The sequence below is a fragment of the Hordeum vulgare genome, chromosome 6H, assembly GCF_904849725.1.
Source record: "Hordeum vulgare subsp. vulgare chromosome 6H, MorexV3_pseudomolecules_assembly, whole genome shotgun sequence".
NCBI lineage: Eukaryota > Viridiplantae > Streptophyta > Magnoliopsida > Poales > Poaceae > Hordeum > Hordeum vulgare.
The window spans coordinates 400,986,970-401,005,938 of NC_058523.1; positions in this window are offsets into that span (position 1 = coordinate 400,986,970).

An 18,969-nucleotide genomic window follows, 5' to 3' on the forward strand; every position below is an offset into this window, starting at 1 on the left:
TGGTCCCCCAGGACCACCTCCGGTGGTCCCGGTGGTCCCGGTACGTTACCGGTGATGCCCGAAACACTTCCGGTGTCCGAAACCATCCGTCCTATATATCAATCTTTACCTCCGGACCATTCCGGAGCTCCTCGTGACGTCCGGGATCTCATCCGGGACTCCGAACAACTTTCGGTAATCTCGTATAACAATTGCCTATAACCCTAGCGTCATCGAACCTTAAGTGTGTAGACCCTACGGGTTCGGGAGACAGGCGGACATGACCGAGACACCTCTCTGGCCAATAACCATCAGCGGGGTCTGGATACCCATGGTGGCTCCCACTAGCTCCACGATGATCTCATCGGATGAACCACGATGTCAAGGATTCAATCAATCCTGTATACAATTCCCTTTGTCTGTCGGTATAGAACTTGCCCGAGATTCGATCATCGGTATACCTATACCTTGTTCAATCTCGTTACCGGTAAGTCTCTTTACTCGTTCCGTAGCATGTCATCGTGTGACTAACTCCTTAGTCACATTGAGCTCATGATGATGTTCTACCGAGTGGGCCCAGAGATACCTCTCCGTCACACGGAGTGACAAATCCCGATCTCGATTCGTGCCAACCCAACAGACACTTTCGGAGGTACCCGTAGTGCACCTTTATAGTCACTCAGTTACGTTGTGACGTTTGATACACCCAAAGCACTCCTACGGTATCCGGGAGTTGCACAATCTCACGGCCGAAGGAAAAGATACTTGACATTAGAAAAGCATTAGCATACGAACAATACGATCTAGTGCTAGGCTTAGGATTGGGTCTTGTCCACCACATCATTCTCCCAATGATGTGATCCCGTTATCAATGACATCCAATGTCCATGATCAGGAAACCATGATCATCTATTGACTAACGAGCTAGCCAACTAGAGGCTTGCTAGGGACACATTGTGATCTATTCATTCACACATGTATTACTGTTTCCTGTTAATACAATTATAGCATGAACGATAGACGATTATCATGAACAAGGAAATATGATAATAACCATTTTATTATTGCCTGTAGGGCATATTTCCAACAAGAATAACACCTTAAGATACATATCAACCAAGACCCTAATGTCACCTTGATACTCCATTGTCACCTCAAGTATCCGTGGGCATGATTATACGATATGCATCACATAATCTCATAATCATCTATTGAACCAACACATAGAACTTCAAAGAGTGCCCCAAAGTTTCTACCAGAGAGTCAAAACGTGTGCCAACCCCTATGCATAGCTTCCCAATGTCACGAACCCGCAAGTTGATAACCAAAACATACATCGAGTACTCACATGAATCCACGCGTGCCAACCCATCTGCATAGGTTCCCAATTGTCACAAACCCGCAAGTTGATCACAACAGATAGACACGTGCAAGACATACATCAAGTGTTCTCAAAGACTCAATCCGATAAGATAATTTCAAAGGGGAAACTCAATCCATTACAAGAAGGGAGAGGGGGGAGAACATCATAAGATCTAACTATAGTAGCAAAGCCCACGATACATCGAGATCAAGACATCTCAAGAACACGAGAGAGAGAGAGATCAAACACATAGCTACTGGTACATACCCTCAGCCCCGAGGGAGAACTACTCCCTCCTCGTCATGGAGATCGCCAGGATGTTGAAGATGGCCACCGGAGATGGATTCCCCCTCCGGCAAGGTGCCGGAATGGGCTCTAGATTGGTTTTTGGTGGCTACAGAGACTTGCAGCGGCAGAACTCCCGACCTTGGTTTCTTTCTGGAGGTTTCCGTATTTATAAGACCATAAGGCATCGAGAACAAGTCAGGGGGACCCACGAGGCAGTCACAAGCCCTTGGGGCGCGGCCGGGGGGGTGGGGGAACCCCACAGGCTTGTGGCTTCCTCGGGACTCTTCTCCGGTATCTTTTTCTTCCGGTATTTTTGATATTTTCCAGAAAAAATCTTTTCGGGGATTTTCTTCCGTTTGGACTTTGTTTCCAAATCTCCTCTGAAAGGGTCAAAAACATGGAAAAAACAGGAATTGGCACTTGGCACTGAGTTAATAAGTTAGTCCCAAAAAAAATATAAAAGGCATGCAAATTATACAAAGTTTGACAAGATAATAGCATGAAACCATCAAAAATTATAGATACGTTGGAGACGTATAACTTACCAAGACGCAAACGCCTTCGCCACCCCATACGGGCCATTCTGCTTCAACACAATGCCCTTCGATTTTAAAAACGTAGGCACCACATACCAGTGCATGATTCATACATGCCTAGAAAATCAAATCGACAAAACAGACGAGGCATATGTGGACGACGTGGTCATCAAGACAAAACACGTCAGCCAGTTAGTGGACGACCTCCGCCAAACATTTGATAATCTATGGGCTTACGATATACGACTCACACAAATGCGTCTTCGGGGTTCCCGCTTGTAAACTGCTCGGATTTATCGTCTACCATAGAGGAATAGAGGCCAATCCGGCTAAAATCCGAGCATTATCCTAACTAGCGATCCCTATGGAGTTGAAGCACATTCAAAAATTAGTGGGATGCATGGCGGCTTTAAGACACTTTATCTCTCGACTTGGTGAAAAGGCACTACTGCTCTACAGACTACTCAAACAGACCAAAAACTTCGAATGGACCGACGAAGAAACGACCGCACTAGAAGAAATTAAAACATTATTGGATAGCAATCCAATACTAGCAGTACCCCATATAGGTGAACCAATGTTGTTGTACATTTTAGCCACAAATTAAGTGGTCAGTGCGGTTCTCGTTGTCGAACAAGGGGATGAGGGTCACAAGTTCCGGGGTGCACAAGCTAGTCTACTACGTGTTAGAAGTGCTCACCCCATGCAAATCTAGGTACCCACATTACCAGAAGATAGCTGATAACCCACAAGTATAGGGGATCACAACAGTTTTCGAGGGTAGAGTATTCAACCCAAATTTATCGATTCAACACAAGGGGAGCCAAAGAATATTCTTGAGTATTAGCAGCTGAGTTTTCAATTCAATCACACATGAAAAACTTAATATCTGCAGCAAAGTATTTAGTAGCAAAGTAGTATGGAAGTAATGGTAATGGTGGCAAGCGTGACAGTAGCAGTTTTTTAGTGATCGTGACAGTAGCAACGGAAAAGTAACTTAGCAAAGACCAATATGTGGAAAGATCGTAGGCAATGGATCAGTGATGGATAATTATGTCGGATGGCATTCATCATGCAAGAGTCATAACATAGGGTGATACAGAACTAGCTCTAATTCATCAATGTAATGTAGACATGTATTCGATATACAATCATACATGCTTATGGAAAAGAACTTGCATGACATCTTTTGTCCTACCCTTCCGTGGCAGTGGGGTCCTAATGGAAACTAAGGGATATTAAGGCCTCCTTTTAATAGAGAACCGGAGCAAAGCATTAGCACTTAGTGAATACATGAACTCCTCAAACTATGGTAATCACTAGAAAGAATCCCAGTTATTGTCACCCTGGGGCATGCGCATCATAACTCGTAATATGTGTTTATAACTTGCAAGATAAGATCAAGAACACATATATATTCATGAAAACATAATAGGTTTAGATCTGAAATCATGGCACTCGGGCCCTAGTGACAAGCATTCAGCATAGCAAAGTCATAGCAACATCAATCTCAGAACATAATGCATACTAGGGATCAAACCCTAACAAAACTAACTCGATTATGATACGTCTCAAACGTATCTATAATTCTTGATGGTTCCACGCTGTTATATTGTCTTCTTTGGTTGTTTTATGTACCTTTTATATCTTTTTTGGGACTCACTTATTAATTCAGTGCCAAGTGCCAGTTCCTGTTTTTTTCCGTGTTTTTGACTCTTTTCAGATCTGATTTTGTTACGGAGTCCAAACAGAAGAAAAACCCCGAAACGACCTTTAGGCCAGGCCAGGTGGGCTCCAGGGATCCCACAAGCCCCCAATCCGCCACCAGGGGGGAGGCGGCGGTGGGCAGGCTTGTGGCCTCCCTGGCCGCCCCCTGACCTAGGTATTTGGCCTATAAATTCCCAAATATTCTGCAAAAAATCTGGGGAGCCTCGAAAATACTTTTCCGCCGCCGCAAGCTTCCGTTTCCGCGAGATCTCATCTGGGGACCCTTCCCGGCGCCCTGCCGGAGGGGACTTTGGAGTTGGAGGGCTTCATCATCATCATCATCGCCCCTCTAATGACTCGTGAGTAGTTCACTTCAGACCTACGGGTCCGTAGTTAGTATCTAGATGGCTTCTTCTCTCTCTTGGATCTACAATACAAAGTTCTCCATGATCTTCATGGAGATCTATCCGATGTAATCTTCTTTGGCGGTGTGTTTGTCGAGATCCGATGAATTGTGGATTTGTGATCAGATTATCTATGATATATATTTGAGTCTTTGCTGATTTCTTATATGCATGATTTGATATCCTTGTAAGTCTATCTGAGTCTTGGGTTTTGTTTGGCCAACTAGATCTATGATTCTTGCAATGGGAGAAGTGGTTGGTTTTGGGTTCTGCCATTTGGTGACCTTTCCAAGTGACATAGGGGCAGCAAGGCACACATCAAGTAGTTGCCATCAAGGGTAAAAAGATGGGGGTTTTATCATTGGTTTGAGATTATCCCTCTACATCATGTCATCTTGCTTAAGGCGTTACTCTGTTCTTATGGACTTAATACACTAGATGCATGCGGGATAGCGGTCGACGTGTGGAGTAATAGTAGTAGATGCAGAAAGTATCGGTCTACTTGTTTTGGACGTGATGCCTATAGATATAATCATTGCATAGATATCGTCACGACTTTGCGCGGTTCTATCAATTGCTCGACAGTAATTTGTTCACCCACCGTCTACTTGCTTTCATGAGAGAAGCCACTAGTAAACACTACGGCCCCCGGGTCTATTCACATCCATCGTTTACACCTCCGCTTTTACTTTGCTTTGTTACTTTGTTGCTTCCAGTTCTCACTTGGCAAACAATCTATAAGGGATTGACAACCCCTTCATAGCGTTGGGAGCAAGCTTTTGTGTTTGTGCAGGGTGTTGAGATACTCCTCCACCTGATTGATACCTTGGTTCTCAAACTGAGGGAAATACTTACCATCAGTGTGCTACATCACCCTTTCCGCTTCAAGGGAACACCAACGCAAGGCTCCAAGGCCACGGGGGAAATCCTTTGCATACTTGCCTAGGAAGTCCCTTAAGGCGTAGCCGCAGCTGAAGGATTCCTGTTGCCGTCGACACACCTGTTTCTGGTGCCATTGGAAGGAATTTTGTGCATTAGCATAGCTGACATCAGATTACATGATAGATCTCATTCAACCCATCACCGTACAACAAGCCTACGATGGAATTACTCACGAACGATCGAGAGCATAATGAAATTGGTGATGAAGGATGGTTGGTGATGATTATGGCGTCGATTTCCCCTTCCGGAGCCCAAATCACACTCCAGATCTGCCATCCCAAGGAAGAACGGGAGGTGGCGGTAGCTTCGTATCGTAAAACGCAATGAACTCTTCTCTCTGATTTTGTTTCTCTGCAGATAGGAATATATAGGAGTGGAAACTAGGTCGGTGGAGCTTCAGGGGTCCCACAAGCAAGGGGGCGTGACCTAGGGGGGTCGCGCCCTGCAAGCTTGTGACCTAGGGGTGGCCCCTCTCCGGTAGATTCTTTCGCCGGTATTTTTTATTAAATCCAGAAATATTCTCCGTAAATATTCAGGTCAATCCAAGAACTATTATTTCCGCACAAAAATAACACCAAGGCAATTCTGCTGAAAATAGCGTCAGTCCGAGTTAGTTCCATTCAAATCATGCAAATTAGAGTCCAAAACAAGGGCAAAAGAGTTTGGAAAAGTAGATACGTTGGAGACATATCAACTCCCCCAAGCTTAAACATTTGCTTGTCCTCAAGCAATTCAGTTGATAAACTGAAAGTGATAAAGAAAAACTTTTACAAACTCTGTTTGATCTTGTTGTTGTAAATATGTCTAACTTATGTTTAGATTTTTTAGCTCAAATTATAGACTAACCACATTCACAATAACATTTAGGTGTTATATTTACTTATATCAATGGCATAATAAACTAGCGATCAATAATTATAAGTCTTGGATGACAACAATTTTATCAAAACAATCATAATACAATATGATAAACTGGTATCTCGCTAGCCCTTTCTGAGACCGCCAAACATAAATACAAAGCACTTTTGAAGAATAAGGACTGACAATACATTGTAATTCATGGTAAAAGAGATCCAGTCATACTGATACTCAATATCATTTAATAACAAAGCATACAAATGAGAGGGGTGCTCTCTAACTGGTGCTTTTTTATAAGAAGAGGATGACTCAACAGTAAAGTAAAATAGACAAGCCCTTCGCATAGGGAAGCATTGATTTGGAGAGGTGCGAGAGCTGGAGCTTTTTAAAACATGGTTGAATCAAAATTTTGGATGGTATGCTTTCATTCTCAATGTAACAACTAAGAGTTATCAATATCTTCCATGCTAAATACATTATAGGCGGTTCCCAAACAGAATAATAAAGTTTTTACTCCCCCTCCACCAATCAATCATATTCCACGGCGGGCCAAATCCACGGGTACCGTCCATACAAACATCAATCATGGGGGAGTTTTGTTTCATTAAATTTGTTTTGACTTTTGAGCATGGAACTAGGCATCCGGATTACCATCCACTTTCTCGTGAATCATAGTGAATCAACACATATCATGAGAATAACCCATCTAGCATGGAAGATACTGATAGCCCCTGGTCACCACATGAGCGATTCGGGCATACAAAATAGAATATTTGTTTGAAGGTTTAGAGTATGGGACATGAAAATTTACTCAGGACGGCAATTGAATACCGCATATAGGTAGGTATGGTGGACTCATATGGAACAACATTGGGTTTATGGAAATGGATGCACAAGAAGTATTCCTGCTTAGTACAAGTGAAGGCTAGCAAGAGACTGGGAAACGACCAACTAGAGAGCGGCAACAGTCATAAACATGCTTTGAGATTAACCAACATTGAATGCAAGCATGAGTAGGATATAAATCACTATGAACATAAACATCATAGAGGCTATGTTGGTTTTGTTTCAACTACATGTGTGAACATTTGCCAAGTCAAGCAACTCGAATCATTCGAAGGAGGATACCATTCTATCAAACTACATCACAACCATTTTAATATGTATGTTGGCACTCAAGACAAACCATTATTCACTCATAGCTAATTAAGCATGACATAGGTAACTATAATCTATAATTGTCATTGCAAACTTGTTCAATCCATAACGAGCTGAATCGAGAACGATGAGCTAATCATATTTACAAAAATGAGATAGGTCGAGTTCATACCAGCTTCTCTCCATCTCCGTCACTTCATCACCGGCCTCACCGGCCCCAACGGCGACGACGACGACGCCTAGGGTTGCCTCGTAGTTTTAGGTTTTTTCTATGTTTAATTAATGTAATGCGGACGCCTGGACTCTCGCCAGCCTTCGTGGCTGGCTTTTAATGTTTAATTATGCATGTTTAGTAATTTTGCAAATACTTATATTTCTTTGCGCAAGCCGACAAAAATGGTCCAGGCCAGCGTTGGGCGCTTGCACAAACCCAAACGCCGAAGTGGACATTCGTGTCCGCTGGGCCGACCCAAGCAGACAAAAAGCGGACGAATTCGTCGTCCGTTTGGGTTGGCCCGTTGGAGTTGCCCTTAGGACGTGTTTGGTAGGCGTAGTTGCTCGGACTTATCCGCGGAACCTGGTTAAACAACACTTGACTAAGGTAAAAAGAGATCAAAACTAACATTTGCATTTATTTTGGTTGTCTATACATACTTTAGATGCATGAGGTGTCAATCTAGGCATGTTGTTTGCAGTGGCGGAGTGAGCGTGTAGGCACGGTGTGCCGTGACTCATGCAGAATTTAGAGAATTTTTTAGTATGTACTAGTTTTGTTCAAAAGATTAGGTGAGTTTTTTTTCTTGAGGTGAGCACAATATGTTTGATTGTCTGTTTGTGTACGCGTAAACACACAATATGTTGTTTGATGGCATGCACCACGTGTTGTGTGGTAACCTCTTGGATGCGATGGTGAGGTTACCATCACACAACGACCTCAGGAAAAACACACATAATAGAACATAATAGTAAGCAGATATAAATATTATGCCACAATTAAAATACGCACATCAGCTTAAACGCAAACTAGTTCGAGATTATACTGAAAGCATGTGGAGCATGTCGGGGTTGTCCTAGGGGTTCACGGTGAAGGCGTCGTCGTGCTTTTCACACCTCGTCACCACTTCAATGCCATCTTCATTGAACACGATGACTTTTAGCATGTGAGAAGCGAGCAGCTTGAAGTTCACCATGAAGCCTATTTTAATCTGATGGACGACAACGAAGGTGGCCCAGGCCTGATCAAGGGTGACCCTAATGTTCGATAACCGGACAATCACCCTACGGGAGCAGCCGTGTTCGTATTCACCTTGAACTCTTGGACACCGCCAAGATGTGCTTCGTGAAGTCCAGCGACATAGGTGTGGCCTCCAGCTGGGGGCCATGATCACCTTACAGAAGTTGGTTGGCCCTCCCATCTCATGGTAGAGGTCGTAGTTCCGACACTGGCCTCTCGGGGGCTCCTTTGGCTAGTCATCATTCATGCGAGGGCTCTAGACGGGTGCCACCTGGACGGGCTTCTTCTCTGAGGGCAGCACCATGTCCTTGCCCTAGTCTTGCTCCTTTGGTGGCACCACCTCCTTCAACTTGCTCTCCGTGTCGATCTACATTATGAAGAGGTTCAAATGGTCAAGATCTGCAATATGAAATTGCAACATTGTCATTAAAACACATCGCCCATAACCCCTTTATTTAGCCAGCCTAGTGATCACCACTCCACCTATATGTCTCTCACTCTTCCTCCAACCCATCGACATGAACTCCAATAACAAGTCAAACCCCAACCCCATGCCCACCCCAACCCCTTGGGGCATTGGATGGAGGGCATTCTTCCTAGGTGCTCGCTCGGTGACCGCGCCAAGTTTGAGAACACCATGGAAGTGTGATCAAACTTCAGTAGCATGGAAGAGTTGCACAAAGAGTCAGTTGCTATGGTGAAGAAGGCCACATCGGAGGAGTTGAAGACACTGATTTCTAACCCAGCGAAGGGCGCTATTTCAGTCGACATATTTCCTAGGCCATGAATCAGGCCGACTTTGATGACGCTAGACAGAGGGGAAAGTGGGCCAAGTACACACACTACCGGCATCCTCATGACCATCGTGTCACAGTGTACTTCACCACAAACACTATGGTGGTGCCTTGGAGAAGAATAAAAAAACCGGTGTCTATGAAGGTGGAAGAAGATGCAGTGGCCATGATTGTGAGGACGGCAGAGCCATGACACGAAAGCATGCCCATCGAGCTGGACTCCGGTGAGGAAGAAAAGAAGGTGGTGCAGGTCAAGGAGAAAACCAAGACCAAGTCCAAGGCCACCCGCCGCTCCAATCGCCTCCGGGGTCCCCGAGGCTAAGATCCATGCGTACTGTGTAAGATGAACCCCAATCCCCATCCCTATTGTACTCAATCCGGATCGGGAACCTCATATCCATCACTAGTCATGATGATGTTATGATACCTCGATTCCCATTCCCCTAACGCGAATCGACCCTAAACTCGAATCAAATGCAAAGTAGTAGGCGCGGAGGGGAAAAATTGATTACCGCTATTGCCGAAGTGATGCGCCGCAGATGCTGGTGAAGGTGGCCAGAGGTCGACTTGTTGTTCTCCAATCTGATACACGCCGCCGTCGACGTAGGTGAGTGGAGAGAGGGAAGAGCGGAGAGGGGAAAGAGAGCGGTGAGGGAAGAAATGCGGCTTCTCTATGGTGACTCCTTGCGTGGAGCTCGCGCCCCCCACGTGCCTCGTGCGGGCCTTGCTCGCGAGAAACCACCGAATTGAGCGTGCTTCATGACTGCTTTAAAGTTCATGGGATGTAGGCCCAATAGTGTATGCCGACAACTAATCAGGATATTTTCTTTCCGCATGGGTCTGGTTGGTGTTGGAAATATGCCCTAGAGGCAATAATAAAGTTGTTATTATTATATTTCCAGTTCATGGTAATTGTCTATTATTCATGCTGTAATTGTATTAACCATAAACCGTAATACATGTGTGATATATAGATCACAATGTGTCCCTAGTGAGCCTCTAGTTGGCTAGCTCGTTGATCAATAGATGATCATGGTTTCTTGATCATGGACATTGGAAGTCATCAATAATGGGATCACATCATTTGGGAATGATGTGATGGACAAGACCCAATCCTAAGCATAGCACTAGATCGTGTTGTTCGTCTGCTAAAGCTTTTCTAATGTCAAGTATCATTTCCTTAGACCATGAGATTGTGCAACTCCCGAATACCGTAGGAGTGCTTTGGGTGTATCAAACATCACAATGTAACTGGGTGATTATAAAGGTGCACTACCTGTATCTCCAAAAGTGTGTGTTGGGTTGTACGAATCGAGACTGGGATTTGTCACTCCGTGTGACCGAGAGGTATCTCTGGGCCCACTCGGTAATCCATCATCATATTGAGCTCAGTGTGACTAGGGAGTTATCCACGGGATGATGTGTTATGGAACAAGTAAAGAGATTTGCCGGTAACAAGATTGAACAAGGTATAGAGATACGGACGATCGTATCTCGAGCAAGTGTCATACTGATAGACAAAGGGAATTGCATACGAGATTGATTGAATCCTTGCCATCGTGGTTCATCCGATGAGATCATCATGGAACATGTGGGAAAAAACATGAGTATCCAGACCCCGCTGTTGGTTATTGGCAGGAGAGATGTCTCGGTCATGTCTGCATGTGTCCCGAACTCGTAGGGTATACACACTTAAGGTTCGATGACACTAGGGTTATAGGGAATTAGTGTATGTGGTTACCGAAGGTTGTTTGGAGTCCCGTATGAGATCCCGAACATCACGAGGAGCTCCGGAATGGTCCGGAGGTAAAGATTGACATATATGAAGTCCTGTTTTGGTCACCGGAAAAGTTTCGGGCTCATTGGTAGTGTACCGGGAGTGCCGGGAGGGTGCCTGACGACCCCGTGAGGGGTGTGACGACCAAAGGACTTCATGGGCTGTTAGAGGAGGTGTACCAGCCCTTATTGGGCTGGCCAAGCCCTTCCCTAAAGTCCCATGTGGCTAGGGATAAAGAGATAAGGCAAAAAAGGATTTTAAAAAAAGGAATCCACCTCCCTTGTGGGAGGTGGACTCCTCCCTAGTTCGGCCGAACTCCTCCTCCTTGGAGGAGGAGCCAAGGCCCCTCTCCCTCCTCCTATATATATTTGAGGTTTTGGCCCTTTTGAGACACACAATTGATCTCTCCACGGTGCAGCCATACTCCTCCTCGTCTTCGTCCTCTGTAGTTCTTAGCGAAGCGGTGCCCCAGAACCACATAGCTCCACCGTCACCACACCATCGTGCTGCCGGAGCTCTCCCTCAACTTCTCCTCCATCCTTGGTGGATCAAGGTGTTGGGGACTTCACCGGGCTGCACGTGTGTTGAACGCGGAGGCACCGACGTTCGGCGCATAGATCGGAATCCACCGCGATCTCAATCGCTGCGAGTACGACTCCATCAACCGCGTTCTAGTAACGCTTCCGCTAAGCGATCTTCAAATGTATGAAGATGCTCTACAACCTCTCTCGTTGATGGTTTCTCCATAGATAGATCCTTGCATGGCGTAGGAAAATTTTGAAATCACTACGATCCCCAATAGTTGGACCTTATGTGGGCAACCAAACACGCCCTTAGAGCATCTCTAGCAAACCCCGTATAATGCTGACCTCCAAAACGCGTTTACAGTTTGCGGAAAAACGGCTTTGCGGGCAGGCGCAGGTCAGGGTAGAGTTAGACCACGCAAAATGGACCCGTAAAAAGGATATTTGCAGAAGATGTTCTTTTATGGGTCGGCTACGCGGGGCCTTCTCGGGCGCTGCCGCGTCGAACCGCAAACCGAAAACACCCAACAGGCTAATTTGAAAGCGATTCCGATAATCCAGTTCAACTTACAATAATTATTGAAATTACCAAAGCAAACTAAATAATTCAATACAAAACTTGCTCGAATACAAATCACACATGAATTAAATGAAAATGAATGGAAAATGGAATGTGTTAATGCCCAGACCTTTGCCAATGGTGCTCAATGACATCCTCGTGAAGCTGAAAGTGGGGCATTTTCGATCTCCTTGGAGGTGTGAAGAAAAGCTCTAATGCGGTTAGGGTCTCTAGCTGGTTTGACACGGCTACCCACATTGTCATAGAAGAACTCCAAGTTCATGCCTCCCTCATCTTTGATAATCATATGAAGAATAACACAACATGTCATGATGTTTTTCAAGGACCGCTTGTCCTAAAAACAAGCAGGACCACGAACAATGGAAAACCTAGATTGCAAAACCCCAAATGCTCTTTCAATATCTTTTCGGGCTGCCTCTTGTGCCCTTGCGAATTTACACTGTTTCCTGGTTTGGGGGTCTTTTATGCTCTCGACAAATGTGCACCAATGAGGCTATATTCCATATGCAAGATAGTACCCCTTTGTGTATTCATGCCCCTTAATTGATAGTGTAGCTGTAAGCAGGAGCATCACCACTAGCAAGCCTAACAAATAAATGAGACCGTTGCAACACATTGATATCATTGAGAGTACCCAGCATTTCAAAAAATAAATGCCAAATCCATAAATCCTCGGATACTACGACCTCTAGCATAATTGTTGCATCACAAGACTTGCCATAATACATTCCCTACCATGCCTTTGGGAATTTTTTCCAAGTCCAATGCATACAATCTTTGCTTCCTAGCATGCCAGACCAACTTCTTCTATCATTAGATGTTGGAAATATGCCCTAGAGGAAATAATAAATTGGTAATTATTATATTTCCTTGTTCATGATAATTGTCTATTGTTCATGCTATATTTGTGTTAACCGGAAACCGTAATACATGTGTGAATACATAGACCACACCATGTCCCTAGTGAGCCTCTCATTGACTAGCTCGTTGATCAATAGATGGTCATGGTTTCTTGTCCATGGACATTGGATGTCGTTGATAATGGCATCACATCATTAGGAGAATGATGTGGTGGACAAGGCCCAATCCTAAGCATAGCACAAGTTCGTGTAGTTCGTTTGCTAGAGATTTCCTAATGTCAAGTATCATTTCCTTAGACCATGAGTTTGTGCAACTCCCGGATACCGTAGGAATTCTTTGGTGTATCAAACGTTACAACGTAACTGGGTGACTATAAATGTGCACTACAGGTATCTCCAAAAGTGTCTATTGGATTGGTACGAATCGAGACATGGATTTGTCACTCCGTGTGACGGAGAGGTATCTTTGGGCCCACTCGGTAATACATCATCATAATCAGCTCAATGTGGCTAATGAGTTAGCCACGGGATCATGTGTTACGGAACGATTAAAGAGACTTGCCGGTAACGAGATTGAACAAGGTATAGGGATACTGACTATCGAATCTCCGGCAAGTAATATACCAATGGGCAAAGGGAATTGTATACGGGATTAAGTGAATCCGACATCGTGGTTCATCCGATGAGATCATCCTGGAACTTGTGGGAACCAATATGGGTATATATACCCCGCTATTGGTTATTGGCCGGAGAGGTGTATCGGTCATGTCTGCATGGTTCCTGAACTTGTATGGTCTACACACTTAAGGTTCGGTGACGCTAGAGTTGTAATGTGAATTGTATGTTGTTACCGAAAGTTGTTCAGAGTCCCGGTTAAGATCTCATACGTCATGAGGAGTTCTAGAATGGTCCAGAGGTAAAGATTTACATATGGGAAGTCCTATTTTGGTCACCGAAAAATGTTCGGGATTTCTCGGTATTGTACCGAGAAGGTTCTAGAAGGTTCCAGAGTGGGGCCTACCTGCATGGGGGACTCACATGAACGTGGGTAGTGGGGGTAAGGCCTGATGTCAGCTGTGCTTCCCTGGCAACGGTGACAGGAATAGTCGTGTCGACGACACCAGGAATCCTTGTGCTACGGCTATGGAGCCTTGCATTGGTGTTCCCTCGAAGTGGAAAGGGTGATGTAGCACAACGGTGGTAAGTATTTCCCTCAGTTTGAGAACCAAGGTATCAATCCAGTGGAGGAGTATCACAAGATCCTGCACAAACACAAAAAGCTTTCTCCCAACGCTATGAAGGGGTTGTCAATCCCTTTTAGATTGTTTGCCAAGTGAGAACTGAAAGCAACAAAGTAACAAAGCAAAGTAAAAGCGAAGGTGTAAACGATAGATGTGAATAGACCCGGGAGCCATAGTGTTTACTAGTGGCTTCTCTCATGAAAGCAAGTAGACGGTGGGTGAACAAATTACTGTCGAGCAATTGATAGAACCGCGCAAAGTCGTGACGGTATCTATGGCAATGATTATATCTATAGGCATCACGTCCAAAACAAGTAGACTGATACTTTCTGCATCTACTACTATTACTCCACACGTCGACCGCTATCTAGCATGCATCTAGTGTATTAAGTCCAAAAGAACAGAGTAATGCCTTAAGCAAGATGACATGATGTAGATGAACAATCTCATATCAACGACAGAGCCCATCTTGTTAGCCTTGATGGCAACTACTTAATGTGTGCCTTGCTGCCCCTACTATCACTGGGAAAGGTCACCATATGGTATAACCCAAAACCAAGCACTTCTCCCATTGCAAGAATCATAGATCTAGTTGGCCAAACAAAACCCAAGACTCGGAGAGACTTACAAGGATATCAAATCATGCATATAAGAAATCAACAAAGACTCAAATATATAACATAGATAATCTGATCACAAATCCACAATTCATCGGATCTCGACAAATACACCGCCAAAGAAGATTACATCGGATAGATCTCCATGAAGATCATGGAGAACTTTGTATTGAAGATCCAAGAGAGAGAAGATGCCATCTAGCTACTAACTACGGACCCGTAGGTCTGAAGTGAACTACTCACGAGTCATTGGAGGGGCGATGATGATGATGAAGAAGCCCTCCAACTCCAAAGTCCCCTCCGGCAGGGCGCCAGGAAGGGTCTCCAGATGAGATCTCGCGGAAACGGAAGCTTGCGGCGGTGGAAAAGTGTTTTCGAGGCGCCCCTGATTTTTTGTTGTATTTTAGGGAATATATAGGCCAATGATCTAGGTTAGGGGGCGGCCAGAGAGGCCACAAGCCCTGCCACCGCGGCCTCCCCCTGGTGGCGGAGTGGGGGCTTGTGGGCTCCCAGGAGCCCCCCTGATCTTCTTCTGTTCGGGAATAAATCATTTCAGGGATTTTATTCCGTTTGGACTCTGTTCCAAAATTAGATCTAAAAAGAGCCAAAAACACAGAAAAACAGGAACTCACACTTGGCACTGAATTAATAAGTTAGTCCCAAAAAATATATAAAAGGTACATAAAACATCCAAAGATGACAAGATAACAGCGTGAAACCATCAAAAATTATAGATACGTTTGAGACGTATCAAAGCCCCACACCCCTGGTTAAGGCGCACCAGGACCCCCCCCCCCCTAAGAAAGAATATGATCATATCCCGAAGGGATAAGATCAAGATCCCTAAAAAGGGGGGGATAACAATCGGAGGGGAAGGGAAAGGATGGGATTTATTTCCCCTCACCTTTGACAACGCCCCAATTGTACTTGAAGGGCAAGAAACCAGCCCCCTCCATCCCTATATATAGCGGGCAGGCGCATGGGAGCCTCACCCCTTGCCCCTGGCACAACCCTTCCTCCTCCTACACCTCCTCATCCTCTGTAGTGCTTAGCGAAGTTGTGCCGGAAAACCATGAGCTCTACCGCCACCACACCGTCATGTTGCCAGAGCTCTCCCTGAACTTCACCTCCCCCCTTGCTGGATCAAGAAGGAGGAGGCGTCCCCAGGCTGTACGTGTGTTGAATGCGGAGGCGCCGTTCGTTCGGTGCTTGGATCAGATCTTCCGCGATTTGAATCGCCGCGGGTATGACTCCATCAACCGCGTTCATTGTAACGCTTCCTCTTAGCGATCTTCAACGGTATGACGATGCTCTCCCTCTCTCGTTGCTAGCATCTCCTAGATTGATCTTGGTGACACATAGGAAAATTTTGAATTATTACCACGTTCCCCAACAGTGGCATCATGTGCTAGGTCTATGCGTAGATACTATGCACGAGTAGAACACAAGTAAGTTGTGGGCGATGATTTGGTCAATTTGCTTACCGTTACTAGTCCTATCTTGATTCGGCGGCATTGTGGGATGAAGCGGCCCAGACCGACTTTACACGTACGCTTACGTGAGACTGTTTCCACCGCCTCACATGCACTTGTTGCATAAGGTGGCTAGCGGGTGTCTGTCTCTCCCAGTCTGGTCGGATCGGATTCGATGAAGAGGGTCCTTATGAAGGGTAAATAGGAATTGGCATATCACCGTTGTGGCTGTAACGTAGGTGAGAAACGTTCTTGCTAGAAACCCATAGCAACCATGTAAAAAGCTTGGAACAACAATTAGAGGACGTCTGACTTGTTTTTGCACGGTATGCCATGTGATGTGATATGGCCAAAAGGATGTGATGAAATATATGTGATGTATGAGATTGATCATGTTGTTGTAATAGGAATCACGACTTACATGTCGATGAGTATGACAACCGGCAGGAGCCATAGGAGTTGTCTTAATTTAGTATATGACATGCGTGTCAATGAAAAGCGCCATATGATTACTTTATTTTATTGCTAACTGTTAGCCATAGTAGTAGAAGTAATAGTTGGTGAGACAACTTCATGAAGACACAGTTATGGAGATCATGATGATGGAGATCATGGTGTCGTGTCAGTGACAATGATGATCATGCCGCGCCCCGAAGATGCAGATCAAAGGCACAAGATGATATTGGCCCTATCATGTCAGTTTATGATTTGCATGTGATGTTTATCATGTTTCTACATCTTATTTTCTTAGAACGAGGGTATAAATAAGATGATCCCTCACTGAAATTTCAAGAAATGTGTTTCCCGTAAGTGTGCACCATTGCGAAGGATCATTGTTTCGAAGCACCACGTGATGATCGGGTGTGATAGATTCTAATGTTTGCATACAACGCGTGTAAGCCAGATTTACACACACAAAACACTTAGGTTGACTTGACAAGCCTAGCATGTACAGACATGGCCTCGGAACATGAGAGACCGAAAGGTCGAACATGAGTCGTATAGTTGATGCGATCAACATGGAGATGTTCACCATTGATGACTAGTCCGTCTCACGTGATGATCGGACACGGCCTAGTCGTATGGATCATGTATCACTGAGATGACTAGAGGGAGGTCTATCTGAGTGGGAGTTCATTAAAGAATTTGATTGATTGAACTCATTATCATGAACATAGTCAAAAGATCTTTGCAAATTATGTTGTAGCTTGCGATGTAGCTCTACTGTTTTTAATATACGTTCCTAGAGAAAATTTAGTTGAAAGATGATAGTAGCAATTATGCGGACTAGGTTTGTAAAGTGAGGATTGTCCTCATTGCTGCACAGAAGGCTTATGTCCTTAATGCAGTGCTCGGTGTGCTGAACCTCGAGCGTCGTGTGTGGATGTTGCGAACATCTGACATACACATTTTTGATGACTACGTGATAGTTCAGTGCGTAATGCTTAAACGGCTTAGAATTGAGGCGCTGAAGACGTTTCGAACGTCACGGGAAATATGATATTTTCCAAGATATGAAATTGGGATTTCATGCTCGTTCTCATGTTGAGAGGTATAAGACCTCCGACAAGATTCTTTGTCTGCAAAGTGAGGGAGAAAATCTCAATCGTTGAGCATTTGCTCAGATTGTGTGAGTGCTACAATTGCTTGAATCGAGTGGATGAGATGGTGATTGACATAGTTCTTCATAATCACTTCCACCAAGCTACACAGCTTCGTGATGAACTATAACATATCAGGGATGGAGAAGATGATCCTTGAGCTATTCGCGATGTTTGACACCGCGAAGGTAGAAACCAAGTACGAGCATCAAGAGTTCATGGTTAATAAAACCACTAGTTTCAACAAGGGCAAGGGCAAGAAGGGATACTTCATGAAAGGCAAACCATCTTCTGCTCTAGTGAATAAACCCAAGGTTATACCCAAACCCGAGACTAAGTGCTTCTATTATGAGGGGAACGGTCACTAGAGCGGAACTACCCTAGTGACTGGGTAGATGAGAAGGCTGTCAAAGTCGACAAAAGTATATTGGATATACATGATATTGATGTGTACTTTACTAGTACTCCTAGTAGCACCAGGGTATTAAATACCGATTTGGTTACTAAGTGTTAGTAACTCGAAATAAAAGCTACGGAATAAACAGAGACTGACTAAAGGCAAGATGACGATATGTGTTGGAAGTGTTTCCAAGGTTGATGTGATCAAACATCGCACGCTTCCTCTACCATCGGAATTAGTGTTAAACCTATATGATTGTTATTTGGTGTTTGCGTTGAGCATAGACATGACTAGATTGTGTTTATCGCAATACGGTTGTTCACTTAGAGAGAATATTGGTTACTCTGTTTATTTGAATAATACCTTCAGTGGTCTTGCACCTAAAATGAATGGTTAATTGAATCTCGATCGTAGTGATACACATGTTCATAATATTGATGCCAAAAGATATAAAGTAGTAATAATAGTACCACTTACCTGTGGCACTCCCACTTGAGTCATATTGGTATAAAACACATGAAGAAGCTCCATGCTGATGGATCTTTGGACTCACTCATTTTTGAAAAGTTTGAGACATGCGAACCATGTCTATTGGTATAAACGCATGAAGAAACTCCATGCAGATGGATCATTT